This window comes from Canis lupus, chromosome 32 (assembly GCF_048164855.1).
Source record: "Canis lupus baileyi chromosome 32, mCanLup2.hap1, whole genome shotgun sequence".
NCBI classification, from domain to species: domain Eukaryota; kingdom Metazoa; phylum Chordata; class Mammalia; order Carnivora; family Canidae; genus Canis; species Canis lupus.
The window spans coordinates 17,386,491-17,413,761 of NC_132869.1; the positions used below are offsets into that span (position 1 = coordinate 17,386,491).

At 43.5% G+C, this 27,271-nt stretch overlaps 1 protein-coding gene across 12 annotated transcripts in view; it reads left to right on the forward strand.

Moving 5' to 3' along the window:
* The window catches only part of SEMA6D (semaphorin 6D), a 172,398-nt gene that overhangs the window by 109,750 nt on the left and 35,377 nt on the right, over positions 1-27,271 (forward strand). For 7 of the 12 annotated variants that reach the window (XM_072808281.1, XM_072808287.1, XM_072808291.1 and 4 more), the window contains exon 1: positions 7,021-7,347. The exons of 1 other annotated variant lie outside the window; for it this stretch is intronic. The gene's annotated coding sequence lies outside the window, so the exon portion shown is untranslated. Of the gene's footprint in view, positions 1-6,603; positions 6,624-6,644; positions 6,748-7,019; positions 7,348-8,172; positions 8,416-27,271 lie in introns of those variants that run through there. 4 more of the 12 variants (XM_072808285.1, XM_072808284.1, XM_072808289.1 and 1 more) reach the window with 4 other exon arrangements.

The window sequence follows — 27,271 nt, forward strand, 5'->3', positions numbered from 1 at the left end:
GATGGAGAGACCATTACCTCCTATTACCTCGTTTGTGTCATTGCTGACTCAATGACACCATATCCCAGACTCAGATTTAAACAGTTGTTAGCCAAAGGTATCTCCCCTTGTGCTGCTGGCCCTTGCCACTTCATCACAGTTTATTATAATAAGGCATTTGGGATTTTAGACAACTCCTGTAATTACAGCAGAATGTGAACAGTGTTTGCTATTGATTTTTATTCCAGAATGTCAACTTTTTCCTGCCCCCCATACACATATTACCCTTCACTCCCTTGCACATTACCACTGTCATTTTTAAATGACTCTAATATGTTCGATATTAATCAAATGTCCACAATAGAAAACATCCTCCTGCGAAGGCAAAGGAAAGAGAAAATGTATCCTTGCATGCCTTGTTTGGAAAGATGAAAATTACCCAGAATCCTATTCTTCTTCTTTTTTTAACCAGTAGGTGGCACTAAGTGGTTTCCAACAATGAATTGACTCTGTAGTTCTAATGAACAGCTCTAATATATGTAAGATTTAGGGATTAGGATTTTTTTTTTCTTTTTTGCTTAAGTTGCCATCATATGCCCCTAACCATTAATTGAAACATTTGTAGCTTACCCAGTGGGGATTATTTTTAATATAAATTTGCATGCTGTTAAATAGTTGTTTTAATTATTATTTATAAGTGATCCAGAAGAGGTATACGGGGAATAGTATGCATATAATGTAGAGAAGGTTAAAGTATGCTATAAACCCTATCACACAGTTCCTAATACTAGTTTGTATGCAACAAGCAACAACTATCCAAGAATTAGAAATTGAAGCCCACATTTTTAACCTATCTTTGAGAGTGTAGTTGTGGGTTTCAAATATTTTTATTGCCTGTGTTATCCAAGACACATTGTTTTCCAAATGGGTGCTTTTTTCATTTTTTTACAGCATGGTTTCTTAGAAAGCAAATTAGGCCTGAGAGCCAAACAGATCTGTGGTAGACTCTAGACTCCATCATCTATGAGACTGGATACCCTGACAAGATGGTTAGCTCAAACAAACTTGGGTTTCTTCATTCCTAAATGATTCCTGTCTCTAAGAGTTATGGTAAAAATTAAGTGGATTCCATTGTAGCTCATCAGTATCTAGGATGTAATAAGTACTCAGTTTCTTCTCCCTTTGTTGATTTGAATTTTAACATTGGCTGAGGCAAAAACAAACAAACAATAATAATAGTAAGCAAGGGTGGAGTGGATACGAAGGAGAAAAAGTGAGGTTTATTTCAAAAGCACAAATTGGAGCGCCTGGGTGGCTCAGTGAGTTAAGCATCTGCCTTCAGCTCAGGTCATGATCTCAGGGTCTTAGGATTGAGCCCTGCATTGGGCTCCCTGCTCAGCAGGGGTCTGCTTCTCCCTCCCCCTCTGCCCCTCCCCCATCTAGTGTGCATGCTCTCTCTCTCTCTAAATAAAAAATCTTTATTTTTTTTATTTTTTTAATAAAAAATCTTTAAAAAATATATTTGATACCTGTGTTAAAAAATTAAAAAGCATATACTTTAAAAAACATAAAATGTTCTAATTCTCTACCACTTTTGATTATTTATATTATCTTGCATTTTTGTGAAGAGATTCTAACATTTAATAGCTATTATTCAGCCCCAATTCCTCAAGGTCAAGGGGTTGATTACTGTAAATTTGTGGAAGAGAAGACTCTGAGGAATTTACACAGAGCCTCAGTTTCCCTATATCTGCAGAGATGTAAGCTAGCATCCTCACATCCTAAGCACTCCTTCTCAAAGTACATATTATACAAGTAAGCAACTTTGACTAAGTTATCATCCTTTTGTTTGAACCTCCCTCTAAAAAGTTTATTTTGCCTCTGCTGTTTCAAACGATCTCTTGCCTGTTTTCAGAAGAGCTAGTATTATTAAGGGCTGCTTACCATTCATCTTTCTGTTGGTACCAAAAAAAGAGTCTGATTTTATTTGACTTAAGCACTCAGTGCCCTTCCACACAGTGGGCATCTGTGGGGTCATTGGAAAAATTAGATAAGTAACTGATTTATTATTTCCATAAATGCACAGTGCATTCCCTTTACTTAGACTGTATAGCAAAAATGGTTCATGCAAAGGAATAGTAATCAAAATGACTAAAAAGGCACATTTTTATCATTCCAAACATAAGCATAGCTGTGGTGGTATCTTATCATAGTACATAATAATAGAAATGAATTATGTCAGTAAAATCTTGAGGTTTAAGATTTACCGTGATAAATATTTTTCATTAAAGTGAAATATCTTGGCAGAGTCACTTTCATATGCAGACTGTTGACACAAGGAGGCCAGCTGTGCCCATGCAGATGCCGAGATTTGGGTCTATATTATTAATGATTTATCATGTCATGGAGAGCTTAGATTAGTTTTGAAAGCAATCCCTTGCCACAAAAGCACTTTCTATAATGTGCGAATGCAAGGAATACTATATGTGCATTCGAAATTAAAGTAATCACAGAAGCTGTAGCTGCCTTTGAAATTTCAATACCTTTCTTTTTATTTTGGAACATGAAATTCTAGATCCTAAACTGTATTATTCATTAAAATTCATGCAAAAATGTTATTTCCTATCAACTGGATAGTGAGTAGTGTGTGTATCTGAATTAACAGATACGCAGACAGAGATGGGGGAATGAAGGAGATAGAATGGAACAAAAAGCTATCGAAAACCTATTGTACACCAAGTGCTTTTGCCCTACGTCTCACATTTAATGTGAGGTTGGATTAAGTCTCCCATTCAATTCTGCAGGATTCCAAGATTGCACTGCCTTCAAGGCACGTGTAAGAACATTGGCTAATACTTATTCAGTGCTTGATGTGTTCCAGGTAAGATGCTAAACACTTTACATGCATTATCATATTCAGTCTTCATAAGACCCATTTGAAATATTGTTATCACCCCTGTTTCACAGATGAGAAGACTGAAGCACAGTGTAGTCAAATAAATTTGATCCCAAGAGAGGAGGAGCCTGGACCTGAAGCTAGGTTGTCTAATGTTTTAAAGCCTGCACCATTAGCTACTGCTATTAACTGTGACCTCACCATTAACCACTGTTAAAACTAAACAAGAGGTTAAGTTCAGACCCTACTTAGTTACTACCTGTGTGTGGTCTTAGGCAAGTCACTTGAACTCTATAAGCTTCAATTTCCTCTTCTATAAAATGAAGATAATAATAGTACTTACCTCATAAAATTGTTATGAGTTAATATTTGTAAAATGCTAAGGATAGAGTTTGGCACATATTAAGCACTAATGCTTTGTGATGTAATAGTTAATGAGTTGTACTCTTTAATGATTGATATACTTTTATTTACTGTCACACACACAGATTCTCTATAATTTTCAGAGAGCTGTTATTCTGAAAACTAGATTGGAAATGAAACATAGAAATTAAATTCTGAGCTTTACTCCTAAAGAAAACAGTCAAACAAACGACTGTGAATTAAGTTACTACTTACCACTAATGGGAGATGTATGCAGATAACACTAAAGCATAATCATTGACAATCTACAGCAGTGAGTCCTTTAGGTATTCTTTCTGAGTGTGAAAAGAGCCAGATATCTTCCTTCCTTCTTTCTTTTTCTTTTTTAAAAGTTTATTTATTTATTCATGAGAGACACAGAGAGAGAGAGAGAGAGGCAGAGACACAGGCAGAGGGAGAAGCAGGCTCCATGCAGGGAGCCCGACGTGGGACTCGATCCTGGGTCTCCAGGATCACAACCTGGGCTGAAGGCAGAGCTAAACCACTGAGCAACCTGGGCTGCCCTTTTTCCTTTCTTTCTCTTCTCCTCTCTTCTCTTCCCTTCCCTTCCCTTCCCTTCCCTTCCCTTCCATTCTCTTCTCTTCTCCTTCCTTCCTTATTCACTCATTCAATCAACATCCTTACTAGGGTACTACACTTGCTCTGGGGATACAAGTGAATAAATCTCTACTCTGGAGGAATACAGAATCCAGAGATGACTATACTCTCTGGTTTAGCACATAAACTTGTGCGAGAAAGTTGTAGGCTCCACTATCTGTCCTGTTTCACAAGGATTTATCGAGTGCCCCCTAAATGCCACACACTGTGCTAGGCACTGGAGCTGTTGAGATAAAAAGGCGAGATCCCTGCAGATAAGAAGCACCCAGTAGGAGGGTTGCCTGGGTGGCTCAGTGGTTGAGCATCTGCCTTTGGCTCAGGTCCTGATCCCTGTAGGGAGCCTGCTTCTCCCTCTGCCTATGTCTCTGCCTTTCTGTGTATCTCTCATGGATAAATAAATAAAATCTTTTTTTTAAAAAAAAAAAAAAAGGAAGCAACCAGTAGAGAAGACATCCTAAGCAGACATTTTCCCTTTAATGTGGTGAATTACATAGATGAACTTGCTGGGAGAGCACAGAAAAGAGGTGCTTACACCCATCCTGGGGCTAGTGAGAGGAGGGAAATTATGACACCTAGAGAAAATTTTTGGTAAAAGTGAAGAAAAGCCAGAATTAAAGTACCTGAAATAATGGGGGAAAGAGAACCCTTAAAAGCAGAGACACAAGTGAAGACAGGAGACATGAATCAGTGTGACGCGGTGGGGAACTGCCAGTGGCCACTCGACGCTATAGAGCCTAAAGTGTAAAGTGGGATGGAGTGTCAGCCTAGAGAAGTAAACAGGGCCGAAAGTTTCAAAGTAATCAACTTTTGATCAACTTTTGAAATCAACTGAAAGAACCAAATGCTAACAAACTGCAGAGAGTGTGTACTTTCCTTAGACTTCTTGCCACTAAATTCCGAATTAAAAGAGTATCATTTTCCTGACCATCAGATTCTGGGAAGCAAGGGAATGATAAAGCCCTAAGAGTAATGTTTTGATACCAAACAAAATATAATGGGTGTCTTTCTGTCCATGTGCAGGGATTGTCCACTTCTCTACTTCTCTCTCCCAGTGAACCAAACATCGGGATTGGCTCAGAGGTCTAGACTAGTATTTAGACTGCAAACACGTCAAGTCCTTGGTTCGAAATGACCTATTAGTAAGTACATCCTTCTGCAGCCTAAAAGTTTTTTGTTTTTTGTTTTTAATCCTGGATTTAAGAACACAGTGCCCGATAAACTGCACTCCCATGGGTGGTGCTCTGTAAAGTTGGCCATCATGGAATTACAGCAAAGAATTCAAGAATCTAAAGAATTAAACTCCCCCCCCCCCAACAACACACACACACACCACCACCACCACCACCACTTGCTGCTACTGCAGACGGGACAACTCCTAAGCCTTCTGCCTCCAGGTGGGTGGCAATTTGATTCTCATCAAGCCACTGGTCACCCCCTTGCATCTTCATTCAGTGCATAGAGCCCTCTGCCTGCAGCGGGGCTTGCTCCCTTGATGGAGAAAATACGGAATGACTGGATGCCAGTAAAACAGGCACAGCTTTCTGGGTCAGAAGTTGGCTGGGGAAGGGCCCTGACTGCCAAGTAACTTGCAATGATGTCAGAGCCCAGCACAACCAGAAAACACCAGCCAGCCAGCCAACAAAAGCCTTAACAACAACAGAAAAATCACAGAGCTGCGTTGCCAAAGCTGTTCTTTCCGCCCCCTACCCCTTTCTTCGAATAGGAAGAACAGCAGGAAGAGAGTTTATATTTTAAAAGAATCTCCCTCCTCCTCCCTCCTTCTTCCTTTTGGTAACAAAGTGTTAACTAGTGAGAAAACAGTTCTCCGGATGAGTCCTGCCGCAGTTCCTTGGGGTGTCTTTTTTGAGTTCCTTTTCAAGCCTGTCGTGGAAGTTGCGGAAACAACTCAGAACAGGGTATTTTACCTAAATGTAAACATGTAACTTTGTGCTGGGGAGAAAGCAGGAACCACTGAGGAAAGGAAAATCCTTTCTCTGCCCCCTTCTTCTCTCTTTCACGGTAATTAACCATACTCAAATGAAAATTAAAAGTTTGGCGAGAAAGCTCTCTTTTTCTTTCTTTCTTTCTTTCTTTCTTTCTTTCTTTCTTTCTTTCTTTCTTTCTTTCTTTTTTCTTCCTTTTCTTTATTTTTTTTAAATAGGGATATCATGGTTCATTCCAGCCATTTAGAGCCCTCAGTGATTCATAATTCAACTGGAAATTAATAAAACACAGCCCCCGTTCTTGGAAACGAAGTTTGGATTAAAATCCTCTTGTTTTGGAATATATGGCCTTTTCTTTCTTTCATTTGTGACAGTCAATTTTAAATGATGTCACTTCAAGGACATTTTCATTTCTCCCACAACATATTACACGAAACACTTGCCTGTAAAACCGGCTCATTAGCCTGCAAAATTATACTGTACTGAATGGCTTTCATTCAAAGGAGAAATGGGATTTTTAGTAGGCAATTTCTGTATTTTATAAAGATAAAGCAATGTTTGATTGCTTCTCCCCAGCTGTTTTGCTTGGCGGTTATAAAGAGACGTTGGGAGGGGGCCGGGGGACCAGAAAGGTAATACGGGGGCGGGTTCGTAAAGGATGCGCTTGGAAAACAGGTCTCAGGTTAGGAAACCAAGGCCGAACTTTCGCAGAGCAACTGCGCCTGCAGCTCCTCCGGGCTGCGATGGTTTGTCCTCCGCACGTCTGGAGGAAAGCTCTGAAAAAAGTGAGGGAAGGCGAGGAGGAGGGAAGGAGGGAGGAAGCGAGAAGGCTGCCTCGCAGGCTGCTGCGGCCGCCGCGGGCTGGAGGACCGAGGCTCCGGGAGTTGCTGGAAGGAGCGGCCCTCGGAGGTGGGGAGAGGGAGGGCGCGCCGCGAGCGCCGCGGGGAGGGGGGCGCGGAGGCCGCCGAGGGGTCAGCGGGGCCGCGGCGCCGGGCTGGGGGCCTCCAGGCGGCGCTCGGCGCGGGGGGAGCGGGAGCGGGAGCGGGAGCGGCAGCGGGAGCGGGAGCAGCAGCGGGAGCAGCAGCGGGAGCGGGAGCAGCAGCGGGAGCGCGCGGGCCGCCCGCGCCGCCTGCCGTCCGTGCCCGGGGGTGGGCCCCGCGCCGCCTGCCGTCCGTGCCCGGGGGTGGGCCCCGCGCCGCGAGCCGCCCGGTGCGGGGAGGGAACCGGCTCCGGCTCGCCTGATGGGTTGACTTGGAGATGGATCGAATTACACCATTTGCCCGGCCTCGATTTGTTTTGCTCCCGCTCCGTCCCGCCGCCGCTGCCGGCGCTGCCGCGGGCCCTGGTGGCGGCGACTGTCAGGATCGTATGGAGGAAGCCGAGACCTAACGAGCAAGAGGGATTTTTCTTTCTTTATTCTCTTTTTCTTTTTCCCTGCGCGTGACGAGCTGGGGTCGTTGTTGTTGTTGCTTTTTCCTCTTTTTGCCAGCCGCCCCCGCCCCCCATGAGGTAAGACCCGCTCCTAATCCGCCGATGCCCTGGGCGCCCGGTGGGGCTCGGCCCCGGACCCTCGGAGCCTGAGCGGCAGCCGGTGTGTGCGCGTGTGTGTGCGTGTGCGTGTGCGTGTGCGCCGCCCGTGCTGCGTGTTGTCACTGGAGAGTCGATTTCTCTTCCAAGCAGCTCTGTCCGTCCGCCGAGCGGGGGGCGCGCCGCGGGCCCGACAGGCTTGGGGACCCGTCGAAACCGGCACCGCTGGAGGCGCAGGGGGAGGGGCACGTGGGCCGCTGGGAGGCCCCCGCCACTGTGCACCCCCAGCCCGGAGAAAATAATGATGGAAAAAACGGCGGACGGAGGGGGCAAGTAAAAGTTTCTTGCCAGGCACAGGCGGCTCCGCGCTCTCCCGCGCACCGTCGGTGGGAGCCGCGCCGCGGGAGGGCTGGGGCTCGGCGGCTGCAGCGGGAGCCCGCCCAGGCCGACCGAGCCCGCCGCCCCGGAGCGCACGCCGGGACCGTCGGGGTCGCCCGCGCCCGCCAGGCAGGGAGCCTCCGCCCGCGCCCGCGCCCGCGCCCGACGCCCGACGCCCGAAGGGGGCGCGCAGAGCCGCGGCCGCCGCTGCCTGTCGGTGCGCCCCCCGCTGGGGCAGCCCGCGGCCGCGCGCGGGGACGGGGGCGGGGACGGGGACGGGGGCGGGGGCGCGCTCGGGCGCCTCTGCCCCGGGCTCCAGCCCCGCGGCGGCCGCGGCCCGCCCGCCCCCGCCCCCGCCCCCGCCCCCTCCCCCTGCCGGCCGGAGCCGCCCCCGAACCCCCCCCCCGGCGCCCCGGGTTCTCCCGCGGGCCGCGCTCCCCCGCAACTTTCCGCGCTTTGTTCCGCGGCTGCAAATGGTCCACGGAAGCGCCCTGGACGGGCTGGCGGCCGGGCGGGCAGGGCGCGGCGCGGAGGTGCGCTACGTCCCGGTCTCCCCATCACTTCTGCGCGGAAAGTGCTAAGGAAGAGGCGGCCTCGCAGGAGCCCCTTCCCCGGCGGCCAGAGGCGCCCCGCGGCCCGGAGGGAGCCGCCGCAGGGCATGGCGAGCAGGAGGTAGGGGAACTTTCACTTCCCGTCGTGACAGCGACCAGGGGTGCGCCTGGTGCGCGGGAACGGCCGCCGCCGCCTGGGGGGTCCCGGAGGGCTGACGGCCCCCTCCGTGGTGGAGGAAAGGCCTGGGTTGAACCGAAAGGTCATGAAGCGCTTGGCGTGGATGCGAACCGGGTTTGAGACGTTTCTGCCAAGTCGACTCTCGGGAGCGCCGCTGTCAGGAGATCGTTGAAATCCTGAACTTGGAAAGAGCTGAATGTCGTGGAGCTAGAGGGGGACCAAGTGGCAGTATTAATCACAGCATTAGAGGAGCTCAGGCTTAGGACTAGGTGTTGTGAGGTGACCCATCAGCCAGCCAAGTTCCAGCATCCCACAGCCTCCCCGGCCCCAGCTGGGTGGCTTTCACACCCCACAGGGACAGTGGATCGTTATTATAGACATATAGACTTGGTAAACAGTAATTGGACCTGGTGTCCGCCACTGTGGGCGCCTGTTTTCTCCTAAGAACAGCGGTAGTGTTTCCAGTTAATTGAGGGGGGAAAAAAAAATGTCTAGAGTGATTTTCCCAAGAACTTCTGGCTACTGAGGATTTTAAGTCTGCAGTGACAAGTCCAGGTACTCTTTAAGGACTGTCCTTCCCTCTGCTTGGTGTTTGGAGCAGTAAAGTGGATCCTCTTGTTTATTTCGAGGCTAAAGTCCTAGAGGGAGGTTTAACATTTTTCTCAGCTGGCCGGCTGGGTCTCTCTTGTCCCTCGGCCTAGGAAAAATTCTTGTTTGGAGAAATCTTTCCAGGTTTTTGTCCTTGTAGAGTTGAGAAAGATCCTGCCTCAAGGTGAGGACTCTGCTGTCGTTTTGGTTTCATAGATGGTAGATTCTGATGCTGGTTTATTCAAGTTGTTAAGAAATCCTATTGCTCTCTTAGGTGTCTAACTCGGAAAATTAAGTTGCGCGTAGTCCTGCTTAATGTAGTGAGTGACAGGCATATTCGGTGAGGCTGGCAAATATTACACAAACATTTACCCGACTTAGATAAATAGAAATTGCCAAGTAAGCTCTGAGATTTGGGCCTGTGTTCTCATGAACTTAAAACGTCTTAAGGTAAATAAACTATAGCCCAGCCATAGCTGGGTTTTGTTTTTTATAGTTGTTGTCTGTGCTCTGACTTGGGTCCCTAGAATGTGCTCTCAGCACGGCAGTTAAATAAATAACCCTAAGATTTCCACACTGTGTTGTTAGCAGACCGTTTTTCTTCCCCTGGCACGTTTAGTTAGATTAACAACCAGTTACTATTTCCTATTGGATCCTTCAGAATATTGCTACCTGTGTTTGCTTCTACTGGAGGTGCTACGGAGCTGACCTATTTTGAGGAACATTTCTGTGATGCAGGACAGTTTGCCAGGAATATTGTGACTTCTTCATCACAAACAGCTGGTTAACTTGAGTTTGATTTAGATCTGTGAGCATTCTGCCCTTTTGCTTCTCTCTCTCTCTCTCTTTCTCCCCCCTCCCTTTCTTCCATTTTTTGGTGCTCACTAATAGCACCATCTGGTCATGTCTCCCCTGGTTTGATGAATCTGAAAGATGGCCGTGACGTAAACCTGCTAGTCCTTAGAGTGAGCGCAACTCAGAAATCCATGGACTTCAGTTCACTGGCTGCTTGCTGCTCAGGAAGGATCTGTCCAATATCTGTGCTCTGGGTGAATGGGCCCCTGCATCCTCCTCTGGTGGTTTCTCTTGCTGGAAAGGCACACAGGCAAGTAAGCAGCAATCAGAGCTTTGATTCACAATTTACTCATAATTGTTAAGGACTTACTGAACCTGGAGAAGTTCTTCGCTTCTTGCTGCTCCATCATAATAAACGCTGGTAATTAGCTTAGTCATTGTTCCTGCATGTGAGTTTCACTAAGATACAAAGAGTGAAAAATGCATCTGAAAGAGGGTCATTTTTCACCATTCTGATGCATTTTACGCAGAGTTAAGAGCCTGGCTGAATGCCTAACCTTTATTGGTGTAACCGTAGGAGGCGAACTCTTTCCCTCACAGGGTACAGGATAAAATATTCCCTTTTATTTCAGTTAATAGACTTTCAGCCTGCACATTCTAGATTCATTCTAGAGGAAGCAAGAGGCACTTGGGGGGTGCCAGCCAGGCCGTATTTATTGAGTACCTGTCGTTTGCAGGAAGCTATGCCAGCCAATAACGTTCCAACACCAGGTGAGGCAGACGTGCTTCTGTTGTATGTTCAACTTAAGAAGAATGCAAAGAACCAGAGTGTGGCAAAATGGATCACTTTACGCGTTATGTAAATATGCACCCTTTTTTTTTGAAGCATGTCGTTGAATCCTGAATTGCGAACACTAAGAATTCAATCTACTCTTAGTGTAATTCAGGAATTGAAGCTGTGGTGAGAACTGGGGAACTCCTGTGAACAGAGACTTAGCATTAAAATCCACCCAAGCCTGTATCTTAGGTTTCTGCTCATTTCATGAACAGCTGCCAACCTCTAGCTTGGGGGAGAAAAAGTGTGTCTAGATTTACTCCCAGGACACACGGAGAGATAAAAGTCCTATAACTATGTTAAGCCACGCCGTAACCTTCTTCCGCCGAGGTGGCTATTGTTGGGCTGACTTCTCCTCCTCAGGCCCCGCCAGCAGTGGGGGTGCAGCTAATCACTGGAGCCGCTTCCATTCAGCCACCGGGAAAACAAGGAAACGTTTCTACTCTGAAAAGCAACCGTTTATGTTACCAAGGGCGATCAAATCAGTGGTCCACATAGATACCACATGAGGTGTACTTATTTCTCAAACTTTTTCGTTTCTATTAAGCTTTTGTTAACTCGCCCAGATTAGCATTTTAACAACCCCGAAGTGAACTTCTGCCATTCTCTCCACTTGGACACAGTGTGTAGATCATCCATCATCCTGTCCTTGGCTACAACAGGCGGTTGGCTCCATCACCATTTGGAGCTACACAGAATCCATCCGACTGTGAACGGCACAGCTGGCTACAGCAATTTTTTCTTCCACACCACTGGCAGCATTGTCTGGCTGTGGTAACTAAAGTTAACACCCAGAACGGGAAAGTTTCCATTGTTTGGCAACCTGTGCTGGGCCCCTCATCCAGCTCCAGCTCCGGGGGTCCACCTGCACAAAGGCCCTGCCGCCTTGCAGTGGCGTGCTCCACCCCGAGGGGACTTGCCACAGCCTTACACGACCCACACGAACGCCTCGGGAGGCTTGATGCGGTGAAGCCACCAGAATGGCACAATTGGAAGAAGCCATTCAGACACCACCCATCCCAGACGTTCGGAATGCAGTCTTTTTGAAAAGGGGAAGAAAAGAATGAAGTAGTCTTTAGCCTGTGATTCCAAATGGCTGAAAACAGAAAAAGACCTTGCCTAAATTCTTTGGAGAACTGACCGTGTCATTGCCTCCTCCTTTTTCGCAGAGAACGTATGATGTGTGCTCTGGGACTTGTGTCTAATAGTACGCAATGCTTTCCATCACTCTTTTTGTAGGAGGGGGATTTTTTTTTTTTGAACTAAGAAGGTATCTGTTACAGTTGTCATTGCTTGATAAAAAGAGAATGACATGAGTTAGGTGGATACCTTTGTTCAGTTAAGGTGAAAGCTTTAAAAAGAAAACTTATGATTAGAAGTACTGCTTTTGGAGCTTGATGGGAGAGGGGGCGACCGCCTCGTATTTGGGTGGGAGATAGTCTTCTTGCTTCTTTCCCTCACGTTTCCTAAGGAAATCAGCCCCAAAGCAGCTGGGACGATATGACGAAGATGATGATGATGGAGGAGGAAGGGGAAGAGGGTGAAGACAGTAGCGACCACACAACACCTAGCACTTATTGTTACTCTTGATAGTAATTATATCACGTAACCTTTAATCAGCTGCACAAGGTGGGCTCTGATATTTTCGCTGCTTTATCTAAAAAGGAAGCTCAGAGGTCTGAGGAGTCAGGTCATGTTCCTGAGATGGTACAGCAGGGAGGGGGTAGAGTCGGAATTTGAACCCAGGTCTGCTTAACACGTCAGCCCACACCCTTTAATCACCACCCAGACTTGTTTCTGGTAACATAAACTGCCCTATAATTGTGTGCTTCCCTGATATTTCTGACATTTGGTTTTCAAAGAAGGAGTCCTTTTTTGAGGGAAAATTTTATACCGAATGAAATGATATGTACAGTGTGGGTACCCTCTTAAATTTTAACCTTTCTCTAAACTAAATCATATTGTTATACACTTCTCTCGCTTTTATTCCTGGTGGCCAAATAATTATGACACACTCTTCTTTTCAAGTGTCCCAGAACAGCCTCTTCTCCCACCATTTTTCTCCATGGTAGGCTTTCCTGTCCAAGATTACAGTGGCATAGGACAAATGGCAATATTCATCACTCTCCACCAAAAAGTGCGTCTGCATCCAGGGTGCGATTGACATTCATTTCCCTGATCTTGGCAGGTGAAGATCCATTATGTATCCTTGTCCCATTTCCCTGGAGTATTTATGGGCCCCATCAGCAAAGACAGTGAGAGCTGCAGCTGTTCAAGCATTAGTGGCACCAGGATAGAAAGTGTATTATTGAAGTTTGACTATGTATTATATTGTAATACACATTTTTCTTACTTACGGTTGCAGGAGAATCCTTTTACCTATACGAGTAATCAGACACATTGTTGAGAAATTGTCGCTCTCGTGCATCAGCATTTCTTTTGTTGTCCCTTTTTTATTCAGGATTCCTAGGGGAGGGGGAAAAAACAAACACATGCCACCACTACATAGAATGCTGAAATTTCAGGTGTTCAACATATATTTACCGGAAAGAAATATGGGTTTTAAGAAGGCCAATATGTTGGTACATGTATAATAAGGCCTCGGGAAGATCTGCAATTACTTAGCCTATTATTGGAGTCTGTATTTAAAAATAAAGTCAGGAGTTTCTACTCAGACGAGGAACTGGCACATATGAACCAGAGCAGATGAAGCTCTTTGGGAAAATAACACTTCCATTCCCAGGAGCCGGCTGTCAACAGACCAGAGACTCCGGCTCCCCAGCATCTACGTTGGCCTAGGCATCACTTGTCATCATAGGGGTCTCTGGAAGCTTTTTTGGTCTGCAGAGTTGTCTACATCCATCAGTTAGTCCCCAAACCTCCTCCCCGGGGTAATTGGTGGATCAAGTAAATATATTTTAAAAGCTACAGAAGAAAGAGGAGAAGGAGGAGAGGCAGAAGAAGGAATAAAGAATGTTGCAGTTGTTTCTGTTTCTGTCATTGCTGGGGTAACCATTTGTTCATTCAGGCAACTTTTCCCAAGTGTGTGCTCTGCACGACTAGGTGCAGGGTGGGGGAAATGGTTCAAAGAGGAACTGACACAGAGTTCCAGAGCTCAAGGGTCTTACTGAGTGGTGTAGAAAAGACAAGGTAAACACATAGCCAAGATAAAATGGCAACCGTTTTAAGTACCAGAAAACATACACCCAGACCTATGGAAATTGAGAGGAGTGAGAAGTTATTTCTGGCTAGGGTAGTCAGGGAGGGCTTTGTGGAGCCGCTGATATTTGAGCTGGTCCTTGAACTAGGTAGGATTTGGACAGGTGGACTGTGAGGGGCAGTGGGGGAGGTGGTGAGAGGGAGGGCATTCCACGCATAGAGAACAGCTTAGGCAAAGGCCCTGGGGTGGGGATGGGGATGGGTCACGGTCAGTTGTCCACATTTGAGTCCTAACCTAGGACAGACTTGCATTTCAGGTGTGAAGAGGCAGTTTGCCGTGCAATCCACAAATATTTGTTGAGTATCTCTCGTCTACTCTAGCCATTCAGCAGATAGCCCCGTCCTTAAGCCATCAGAATGAATGGGATCAATCTTGGGGCGATTGCTTCGTGATCAGAGCTAAAAACCCCATGTCAGCTGCCAGCTGGTTTGGTGTCGTGCCAGAACATCGGAAGGGATGACATGATTTGCCTCAAATTACCCAGTAAGATGGGTTCCCCCCACGGGGTTGTTTGGAGAACCATACCAGAAGGGTCCTGCTTCACTGGTTTCATCTTTTTTAACTTGAAAGAACTCTAGACATAGACTCTGTGATAAGGATTATGGCAGGGTTTGGAGAGGGGAGAAGGGAATGTGGAGAGAGGAAGCAGAAGAACAGAAACTTGTCAAAACTGTTAGAATGATAGGAGCTGGACTGTAGGTTCTGAGGCTGGATGGCCTGTTCATCTCCGAAAGGTAGCAGAGTGAGCAACATGCAGCAAACATCTTAGTAAACGTGCGGGTTGAGTTTAGCATTTTATTACATTGCAGATATAGCCTGTCACTGCCTGGTAAGCTCTGCAAAAGGTGGGATTGGCACTGACAGTTTTTTCCTAATAAAGTGAAAAAGTAGCAGTAAACAACTTGGGAAGTTACTAATACTTCCTTTTGGAAAATTCCATCCTGGAGATACCCTGGGGACTTCAGCTATACTTTCTGGGTCTGAGCTTTCAGGATAAACTCAGCCCCTATCAGTGGATCCCCACAACCCCCACCTCCCCACCTCCTTCCCATGTCCAACCCTACTGCTGCAAGTTAGGCTGTTGGGTATGAGGGTTGCCAAGCCATCATACACCCCTTGAACTAACAGAAATTGCAATCAAGCCACTTAACCACGGTTAAGTTTAATAGTGGAGGTGATAAGCTTCGTGGAAGGAAAGACGGGACGTTCAGTGTAGTATAAGCATGCTTATTAGAACACATAATAAAGGAAAAATAAAATGAAAACAATTACATTAGGGAATGATTAAGCCAATTACTTTGCCAAGAAGTGCTCCAGTGGTTCAATTTTCCTTGGTATATTTAAGTCTTTTACAAGTTAATAGTTACATGACAGTCTGAGAAAAGACTTAAGTCTGAAGAATCTGTGCCAATGAAATATCAATCAGAAGTTATAAAATAGGTCAATGGGGAAAAAGGATTAAGCATACACAAATTCAATATCGGGAACTTTTCAGGAATATTCCAGTGACCTAAAGCAGAGAACCTGTTCAGTCTAATAATTAGTCTGGCTCCCACCCAGTTATTTATTTATTTTGAAGGACCGGCGGCCTCTCCCTGCATAAAGCACAGTTGCCTTCCAGACAGGACCTAAAATAAACTGGCCTGGCTGAACTCAGCTAATAATAACAGCTAGCACTTACTGTGTGCCATGGCACTGTGCCTAACACTTTAAATATGTTATCTAATTTAATCCTCAGGCTGCCCCTGAGCGTGTAGGACTGATCGGGAACCGAGAGCTAGCGCTTACTGAGTGCTTACTGTGTGATACTCTTTCTCGATGCGTACATCAAGGGAGCTGGTTAGCATTCTTTGAGGTAGATACTATTATTAATAATATCCACAGTTTATACAGGGAGACATAGAGGGTTGGGAGGTTGAGCAGCTTTCCCAGGGTCAAAGCAGGGGACTTGGACGCATGAGAAATGGCATGGCAGGCTCTTGAACATGAACTCTCTGGAGCCAGGCCGTTGAGGTATGAGTCCAGGCAGTGTGATTCATGGACCGTGATGTTGAGCAAATTACAAATTACCTCTCTGAGCCTCAGTTTCACCACAGAAAAGCTGGACCATGATGGTAGCACCCACTCAGAAGGGTTATAGTGCGATGCAAACGAATTAATATTTGAACAGCACTTAGAATAGTGCTTGGCAGCTAGTGAGTGCCATCTATACCTCAGTGTCTGTTGAACAAAAGTAAATGTAGTCTGGCTCCGGAGCCCTTATTTTTAGCCCTTATACTATGCTGTCTTCACATGGGATTTTATCATATATCTCTTTCACTGATCTATAGCCCTTGAAGCCAGTTTCACCACCAGCTATCCTCTACCCTCATGCACATGCACAACACTCGCCACAGATTCAGCCAGACTGGAAAGGGGAGTTTGGCAGAAGAGGTCCAGTGGCCTGGAGAGTTACCCCAGACCTTGATGCTTAGTAACATAACCCTGCCCCTGATGTCAGCCATTTCAGATTCATGGCGTCAGAAATCTGCCTTCTGCTGTTGGTTGTATTGAAGGCAAATAGAGATGATTGGCATGAGTTCTGTGCTGGTTGCCCCGTGGGCTGATGAAAAGCCAAATAGCACCTGGAAAATCCAGGCACACTCCCAGACCATTCCTCCCACATCTTTGATCTCTATCAGTGGTCCTTCAACTATAGAATTCATTAGTAGCATGTAGGGCTAAAATGCAGATTCCCAGGGTCCCAGCACTAGTAGCTCTGTTCTGCTGGGTTCAGAATCTGCATTTTCAACAAACATCTCAAGTGACTTACACCCTGCAGTCCCTTGACCATGCTTTGATAAACGATGTTCTGGTATGGCCAGAGGGCAGATCCCCACCCAAACAAGGTGTAGACTTCAAGGCTAGTGTTGGCAGGCCACTAGGTATCCGAAACCTTTTGCCTACAGCATGGCAAGAATGGTGATGAGCCAGAGGAATCCCGGCTAGCTCATGAAATTGAAGAAAGTAGTAAAAATCTGCTCAAAGCTAAAGAGGCTCCCCCCGCCCCTTGTTCAAAAAAAAAAAAAAAAAATCTTCACAGTGAGCAGAAATTAAGAAAGAAAAAGGGTACTCACTTATTTCTGCTGACTGGCCTATATCATTTCATAAATGGAGTCCTAGGCCAGTATTCATAGCAACAGTTTCTGATTTAATGATAAACTGAGATAAGGGTAATCAAACTTCATGCTTCAGGGCATAAGGTGATTGCCTGCTGCGGTCAGGATGGAATTTTTTCCCCTGTGCTTTGCACAATTGACTAGATGCATTAGAGAGAGTACTCGGGCTGCACTTGGAGGAGCAGGGGGACTGGAGGCCTGGACAGGAAACTTCACCGTGAGATCATAGGGGAAATGGTCTGGTGTGCGATGAATAGCCCCATCATCATTTGGCTTTATCATTTTTGTTTCCTATTAAGATTCTGCATATACCGTGCCTGTATATTTCCATAAGACACACTCATCGATGAATTTGGGAGGATACGGTATTCGGAATCAGATGACCTGGATTCCAACTTTGGCCAACAGAGTACTCTCTGAGTGTCCCCTCGGACCCTCAGTCTCCTTATCTGTGGAGTCACAGTTATAATAAGCATCACATGAGACAACAGAAGTGAACGTGCTTCCTAAAAGCCAGATAAGTGCTGCTCAGATATATGGAACTATTATGATAAGATGAATTACATTTTATGGAATCGCCATTTATTATAATTAGCAATATATAAATCCCTAGTCTAAAGGATGAGATCATATGCATAATGACAGTGAACATTCATTGAGTTTTGAATCTCTTCCAGGCACTAAAGTGTTTTATTTATATTCTCTTAATATAATCATCGTGTCAGCCCCTTGGGGCACATACTTTTTTATTCCCATTTTATAGATGAGGACACATGCTCAGGAGCATCAGTTTGTTTCCTATTGCTGTTGTAACAAATTATCACAGATTTAGAAGCCTAAACCAACGCAACTGTATTACCTCACAGTTCTGGACGTAGGAAGACCCAAATGGGTTTCACTGGGCTAAAGTCCAAGTGTTAGCAGGGCTATGTTCCCTCTGGAAGCCCTAAGAGAGAAGCCATTTCCCTGTCTTTTCCAGCTTCTGGAAGCTTCCAGAAGCTGCCTTCCTTTCTTCCACTGGTGGTCCCTTCTCCTCCAAGCCAGCCAGCCCTGACTTTGCTTCTATCATCACATCTCCTTGGATGCTTGCTTCCTCCTTCCATCATTTAAGGACCCTTATGATGACATTGGGCCCACCTATGTGATCCAGGAAAATCTCTCTATTTTAAGATCTTTTACTTAATCACTTATATGAAGTCTCTCCTGCCAGGTAAAGAAGCCTCTCCACAGGTTCCAGGAATTGGGGTGTGGACATCTTTGGGGAGAGGTGGGGACATTGTTCCCTCCGCCACAGGTCAGCACCTCATTAGGAGCATGCAGTGGCAGAGTCAGAATCCATGCCCAAGCCTGCCTGACTTCCAAGCCCACAACCCAGCCACTCACTATAACACCTCCTTGGTTCAATCAGTGGAAGAAACAATAAAGTCCTAGCACATAAGTGCTCAGGAGGGCCCTGTTCCTTTTAGAATAATCAACTGGGGGCTCTTAAAAATAATCATTATAGTAGTAACAGAATAAAAATTAACCATGCTGATCTTCATGTCCTCTATTTTGTATCTTTCATTTATTTGAGGATGAATATCCTTTATCTGATTAACTGCATGTACAGAATCCCTGAATCCAGTTGCCTTTTATAGGGTGACTGAGTAAAGGAGGAGAATTTGGGGGACCAGAGAGTCATTTTGAAGGACTAAAAGGAAGGTGTTTTAATTGAGTTAGCAGATCTCAATGCACTGGCCTTGCTGCCCTTATATCTGTCACTAGAACAAAGTGAGGTGGGGATGGGCAGCAGAAAGAGTCTGGACAATCTCCAAGATTCTTTCTAGGAGTACAATTCCAAATGCTATATTTATTTTCATATTTTAATTAGCTAGGTGGTAGGCTCAAATCCAGTGGTGATCTTTAAAAATTTAAGTTCACTTCATGAATGTGCATATAGCTATGTGAAAAGAAGGGACAGGCACACAAATAGTCCAACTTTCAAGTTTATTATTGCCATTTATATTTTACAACACTTTGCCCTTTTCTTTCGGGATCACTTAAAACTTCATTGCCGCTAATATAGTTTTTAGACTCAATTTTCAAAAATACATAGATAATATTTTCAGTTAGCAGTAATTTCACTTCATTCAGCTCTCAGGGGTTGATAAGCTAGCATTGCACAATTTCCCTGTAATTTCAGTTGTGTCCCTGAAGAGCCATCCCCCGTGGAACATATAGGACACACAGGGCAAATGAGTTTCCAAGTAGAGAGCCAAACCTGACTGATTGGTAGCGGCTGCAGCTAGTGTTGTAGAAATTTGTGGATCTACATCCAAGGTCAGGGAGAAAAGGAATGCCTTGATTGATTACAGAAGCCTTCTATGAAAAGGGAAGGTTCATGGTAGCCTCTACGCAGCAAATTTGCCATCTTTGATTCGGTATTTCCTTTAGAGACACATATCTCCCTTACAACACTCGTACTTATTAATGGTACCCAGGCAGGTTGATAAGTATTTAATGCAGATGACATCCGGCACGATGTCAATGTCTCAGCCAGCCGCAAGAACACAGCTTGAATTATCTGACCCATGAGAAGGAAAATAAGTAATCCCCATGGAAAACGAAACCTGGTGATGATTGCTTTTTCCAGTTCTTGCCATTTGCTTTGTTTAAAGCATATTCCCTCAATCTTGCATGCCTCACGCTTTTTAATGTTTTACGTTAAACATGTTTATATTTAACATTTCAAAGACTGAAAAATGTGATAAATGACGGGCTACCACAGATAATGCCTTTAGCATAGGCATGTATGTAAGTGTGGACATATATAAAAATGCAATACCACCATACGGTACAGAAACACAGAGATTTTAGAAGCTCTCTCTTTTTTTTTTTTTTTTTTTTAGGCAGGGGTTGGGGGGAGAGGGCCAGAGAGAGACGGACAAAGAATCTCAAACAGGTTTGATATCACAACCCTGAGGTCATAACCTGAGCTGAAATCAAAAGTCAGATGCTTAACTGAGCGAGCCACCCAGGCGCTCCACATACAGAGATTTTAAAATGATAACTTTCAAATTTAAGCAAACCAAGGTTGGAATCCTGTCCTACCTGCTAACTGGATGCATGTGATTAGTTTCTCCAAGTCTTTGTTTCCTTCTCTGTTAAATGGAGAAAATATCCCTTAGCTTAGAGATGTGAAATCAATTAGAGATGATGCATTTCGGAAATTGGCCAGAATAGTTCTTAGAACATAATAGGTGTCAGTCATGTTGGGGTTGGCTACAAGTAACAGAAAACTCAAAGTTATTTCGACAATGAGAACATGTATGTTAAGCCAAATAAAAAGAAGTCCTGAGATGGGATAGCTCCAGGGTTGGTAAATTCTTTGGTTCAACAATGTCATCAAAGATTCGGGTGCTTTCTGTGTCCTCTGCCATTCTCAGCCTGCCATCCTGTCCCTTGCTAACTCTTTTCATATTTCCAGTAAAACGCACCTTCCAAGTGAGTATCCAGCAGATCAAGAGTCTAAAAAACCTTTCCTAGTAACACATTTCTCCTTGGTCTCTGTGTATAGAGTCATGACACCTGCTCATGGCTAAATCCGAAAGCAGTCTTGGGAGGGGAATGGGACCACCCCAATGGACTTAGATGGGGGAGACTGTCTTACCATTGGATACATAAACAAAATCATCATTGTGCTACAAATCATTTGTATGTATCACATTATTATATATGCATACTAGATACGCACAGTGTGTATTACATAGACTTATTCATGAGTGAGCTCAGTTATAGAACTTTGGTGTTTGGCCAGAAATATTTTTCTGCCATTATTTAAAAATTTTGCATACCTAAACCGGACTTTTTATTTAATCAGGCAATTAAAGCTATTAAAGATATGACACTGGAGGACAATGCTACAAAATGTGGACAAGAATATATATGAAATGAATTTGCTTTTGCTACACTCCACATTTTTCCTTAATTTTCTGTAGCTTGTTTTAAATAAGAAATAAGATACTCCTGCCAGATTAACACTTTGAAACATCATAATAAATAGAAGCCATAATTATGAAGGCACTTTTATCTCCTGAGAGGTAGAGACAGAAACACTAACTATATTTTCTTCAATTCTGAGACATTTCATGATTATAAACTCACATTTTCTTATGATTCCTACTTCAAAAAACCATTAACCCCTGAATCTCTAAAGTTAATGCTTTCCAGGTTTCTATTACGCATTGTAAATCTGTATCTACTGAGGAAAGTTATGCACTATTAAAAAAAAAATTCTCTTGTCTTTTAATGAAACATACTACAAACCACCTGAGTGGAAATCTTAGCCTGGCTCTGAGCCGCCTTTTACTCTGTACTGTTACACTGTTAACGTCTTTTCCTGGTATAGTAATGCAGTAAATCAGTCCTAAGGCCCCATAAAATGTGGGCAAGGAGGCTCCTCCTTTACCTGTCTTTGTACAACTCATCGGTCTTTGTAGTAAACTGAAAATTAACCACCTAGATTTTCGTTTCTGTTCACCAAAGTGAAACTTCACTCAGGCCTTATCAAATAAAAGTCTCATTCTTTCAAGTCAAGCAATAGCTCCTGCTCTGCTATTCTCAGTATGTCCAACTTGCACTATTTTCCTTTCAAAGAATAGTGAGTCTCCAGGAATCCAAATAGTCCTAAGGTCAAATTCTGATTCTACCACTCAACCTCTCTCAGGGCCTGGTTTTCCTCACTGGAAAATCAGGGTAATATATCTACCTCATTGAGATGTCATGAGGTCTTCTTCAGGAGGAAATATATTCAAAGCACTTGGCATGATATCTGACATAATAAAAACTCAATAAATTGTAGTAGTTCTATTATTATTACTATTGTTATTAAATCAAGGATGCCTGGGAATGTATGAAATATTCATATCTGAAGGGCTTGTTGATTTTGCACTTGGATGGGTTTCATAAAATATATCTGGATGGCTACTTCTAAATGCAGAAAGAGAAAAAATACTAAACAGTTCTGGTAAGAGGTTGGCATTTCTTGAGCACTAATAGCACAATAATGCTACCATATGTGCACATTGCCACTCACATGCTGGACATAGTTCTGGCAACTTATTTGTGTTGGGGCTGGGAAGGTTTATTATGTTGTGCAGTGTATTCAGATTATGAATTGTGATACTTAAATAATGGACCAAGTATTCATGATGACTTACTACATTAACTCAACCTGCCTCTGAATCTTAGTAGTAATTTCCTGGGTGCATTCTTTCACTCATTTACATAGTCATTCATTCACTTATCCATGTGACAGGTAATTCTTGAGCATTTTCTGTGTTCAAAGAGCCTTTCTTCTTCCTTGCCTTCCAAGAGTCAAAGTCCAGTAAGTAATGAAATAATGGCACCCAGGTCATTTCTCTGGGTCTGTTACCTCTGCAGTGACACTTAGCATGCTTAGTGAGCATGCCTAGAATGCTCCACTGTAGCTGTCTTAAAATTCTTAAAAATTTTTTAATAAGGACCTTTACCTTTTCCTTTTGCACTGGCTTCTCCTGATGGCTCTTTTCACCAATGGCATTTGTTTTGTATTGATCTGAGTAGACAGACATGAACTGTAAAGAGTCCCAGGCTTTGGGTCTGAGTTCCGACTGCATCATATACTCAACCAGCCACTTAATTTCCCTGGGCGTTGGTTCTCTCAGTTGTAAACTAAGGCGGAATAGACATGTCCTCAGGGTCACTGCTGGCAGTCCTCACACTTCAGTAGGCTAGATACTAGTATAAAATTATGCCAGGCCTGTACTTGGATGATAACTGTAATGATCACACTCTCAAAACTTGATATTAAGAAATGGGGATTATGGGACCAAAAGAAAAAAAGGTTGAAATCAGGGCTCGTTTTGAAACCTTTTGACCTCTAGACTAGGCCTATATGCTATTTGGTGGTCTCACAACATAAAATCAAATACATTGAGCACTGGCATGATTCTGCCCATTTCATTTGGATCTGTCCTTTCCTCTACAGATTTTTATGCTAACATCTCAGAGGAGACTTAACTCACTCCAGTACTGTGCCACGCTTACAAAGAAATCTACATCTAAGACCGTAAAATTCTAATATATAAATATTGGTATCTTTGAGGATTTTCTAATTTATAATCCAAGAAGTTTGGAATGTTGCAAAGTGATAATCGAAATATTTAGCCAGCCTTTTGGCATGGGCAGTGACCAATTAAAACAGACTCCACAGGGCAGCCTGGGTGGCTCAGGGGTTTAGCGCTGCCTTCAGTCCAGGGCCTGATCCTGGAGACCCAGGATCGAGTCCCACATTGGGCTCCCTGCGTGGAGCCTGCTTCTCCCTCTGCCTGTGTCTCTGCCTCTCTCTCTCTCTCTCCCCCTGTGTTTTTCATGAATGAATAAATAAAATCTTTAAAAAAAAAAAAAAAAAAACAGACTCCACAATGTGACACCAAGTGAATGCCAGCTCAAGATGTATTCAATGTAGTCTTACACTCGCTATGAACTTTGAGGAAGGTACCACTGTACCACAGTGGTCCAGATATCTACAGAGACCCAGCATCTCCAAAGTATAAAAAAATAAGGTACCACCATTAAATCTGCATCCACTCAGTGTGAGAACCAAGATCTTTTCTGGTTCAGGCGTTCTGACACCTCTGAGAGCACAGTTGCAAATTCTGTATTAAAACTTACAGCTTTTTCATGGCAAGCACAGATTTCATGTATTTTTATCAAGTTGAGGTCATTGGCAAATTGCGATGAATAAAGACATTTCAAAGGAGAAAAAGAAACCCTCTAAATTAACTGAGATTCAGCAGCCATCATTTTTAGATACACCTTCAGTTCTGCCTGAAGCCACCTTCTACTTTAGCAAATTTTAGATCACAAGAAAATTTGATGCTCAAAGTGTCCCTAATCACCCACCTGAACATTTGCCTCATCAAGTGGGCCTCTCCACTTTATAAGCATGCTGTTTGAGCGAAGAGATGGGGAGCCTGTCTGTAGTGTTAAAAGTCCACAAACAACTCCAGTGTAAGTCACAGTAGCAGGAGCCAATTAAGATCAAAGCCTTGATGCTTAGTGCTATGGATTTCATCACTTAAATATTAAGCAATTTTTACTTTGACCCTGATCAGGAGGTGTTAATGTAGATTATTTTAAGCAACTTGAATAGCTTAGGGTGTTTGTGTCTGTATGTGAGAGAAAGAAAGAGAGTGGTAATTTTTCTACTTTCAAGAGCACTACTATTCTCTCTCTACTTTCCTGTCTTTGGGCCTCCTAAAAGTTATCCAGTTTAGAGGTTGGTTTGTTTATTTATTTATTTATTTATTTATTTATTTATTTATTTATTTATTTAAATTTAATTCAACCTTACTTAACTTTATTTTTTCCTGGTGGAGAACATCTTGACTTCTGCCTGTTTTATTGTGGCATTAGGGTGCTTAGCCTAGAAGCCTTGGAACCAGAGGGGAGTTCACATTTTAGCTCCCAAGAGATTCCTTAGGCTGCAGTGGTTGGCAGAATGATGTGTTTACATTTGCATTAGTATTGAATGGGCTGATTTGAAAAGGGCCACAGAGAGAGCCCAAGTCTGACTTCTTGTTGCTCTAACAACCAGTGGCAGGACAGAATTATCCTTATCTGCTGTGGTATTTATTTTATGACTAAGAAAAATGGCTCAATGTGACCAAATTCTGAAATAGATTCAGTGTTCCAGCAGCCATTTAATGTCAAAGGTAGAATATAAACAGTTCTGCTTGGAAATTAGTTTATAAAAACATGTACTTAATGTTTTGCTACACATTCAAATCAAAGTTAATGTAATGCTTAGATTGTCACTTATTTGGACCATGGTGAAGGAGGGTGATGACTGGAGCAGTGGACAGAAAGCTGGCAGACGGAGCATCCTTATTTCCTGCCACTCTGCTCACATGGCTGGAAGTGGAATTTGGGGATTTGAATAGGCCAGGCCCTCCTCCTCCACTCTCCTGAGCTTGTTTTTAGAGTCAAGAAAGGAGACTTTAATGCCAATATTTGAGCCATTGGGGTAAAAGTGGTGTTGGCATTAAATATCCAAATGCACAATTGCGATCAGCTTTCCATTTGCTTTAGCTGGTATACATTTGACCACAAAGAAGTCTAAGCCAAGTTTCCTTTCTCATATGTGACTGTGATTCTTACATTTTAATGCAAAAGACAATCACTGTATTACTAGCACCAAGAGAAGAGCAGTGATTTTGAATTGTCATGGATTTTTGTGAAAATTGGATTAAAGTTCACTCTAAAAATAGAAACTGTTGTTGCTGGTTTTATTTTAGCACTTTATATTCTGAACATCTAAGAAGGGAAAAGTAGAAGGTTGGAAGGGGAGAGAAAGAAAGCCAAAAATATAATGTGCTCATTTAACTGCAATTTCTGAATTACCTCCATTTTTCTCACTGAATATCCAGAATATAAATATGATACAAAATGATAGAGATACTTATTGTCTATGAAGTCACCATCTAAAATAAGTTATTTTTCTTGGGCTCCAAGTATTAGTTCTTGGTTTCATTCCACAGAAGGGCAACCACAACCATCTTGACCAAGAAAATTCTCTGCTTAATTGAGTTGGAAGGTAATTTTAATTTTTTTAATGGATCATCTCTCCATCCCACTTCTTTAAATATTAAAAAAATACAAAGTTTTCTTTTTATGGGGAAAAAATCTAATGTAAACTATTATATAAAATAACTTGTTTTTAATATTTTCCATTTTAATGTGTGTTTATATGTATCTCTACCTTAATAAACTTGTAGTCAGTAGAATGACAGTTTTATATTCGGATTTTTTTCCCCATTTAGTATTACATCATAAACTGAGGATTACTAGTTTTCCTTATTATCATCTTAATGGTTACATAATATTCCACGAGGGTGACATAATATGCTTTTATTTTAATTTCTTCTCCACGTGTAGAAATTTAGCCTGCTTCCAATTTTTTACACCAGGCTAAAATGAGTATCTTCCTCTGATACGGTTCCTTTTTTTTTCTTCTTACTTTAGATTATTTGCCTAGGATAAATCATTAGTGGTAAAATTAGTGAATCAAAGGTTAGTATTGCTAATGTATATGGATGGGAATGTGTGTATTGCACATTGTCAAATTGTTTTCTAAATGGTTGTACTGTTACCTTGCCATGTACAATAAATATATTGATCAATGAGAAGCTAATTTGAGATTGTACCTCATGGATATAATTTGCTTTTCTCTGATTAATAATAAGGGGCAGCTGGGTGGCTCAGTTGGTAAAGTGTCCCACTCTTGATTCCAGCTCAGGTCATGATCTCAGGGTTGAGCCCCAAGTCAAGCTCTGTGCTCAGCATGAAGTCTGATTGAGATTCTCTCCCTCTGCCCCTTCCCCTGCTTGAGCTCACTCTCTCTGTTTCTCTCTCTCTCAAATTAGTAAAATCTTACAAAAAGTAACAAGAAGACATTATCTTGGGACATTGGTACCAAATATCTTAGAACAAGTTTTATACTGTTTGACTCATAGAAAAACAATCTGAAAACTCCTCCTAGGGAATTGTCATGGCATCTGCATTCTGACCCAAAGCTCCCTCTGTTTCTGCAACAGATCCAGCAATATCTTCTGCAATATTAATGACAGCTAATTTCAGTCCTTGGCTGGCTTAAGAGGAGAAGGCAAAGAAAACAATATTTGATGATAGAAAGAATACATAGAAAGGATCCAGGAAGGGATTCCTCCCTTAACATGGAATATATAAGTTATATAGCTGCATTAGAAACCGTGTCAAAGCCAGATTTTTTTTTTATGATAGTCACACACACAGAGAGAGAGAGAGAGAGAGAGAGAGACATAGGCAGAGGGAGAAGCAGGCTCCATGCACCGAGAACCCGACGTGGGATTCGATCCCGGGTCTCCAGGATAGCGCCCTGGGCCAAAGGCAGGCGCTAAACCGCTGCGCCACCCAGGAATCCCAAAGCCAGATGTTTAAAACAAAAACAATCAAGGGTGGCTCAGTCAGAGGAGCATGCTCCTCTTGATCTTGGGGTCATGAGTTCCAGTCCCACATTGGACACAGTATTTATTTTTTTAAAAAATCACTTATTTGATTCACGAATCTACATTTTGGCAGACATTCTGCTCCACATAGTATTATCTAGGATGGCTCAGCCAGGAGCTGTAGGATCCAGTTCTG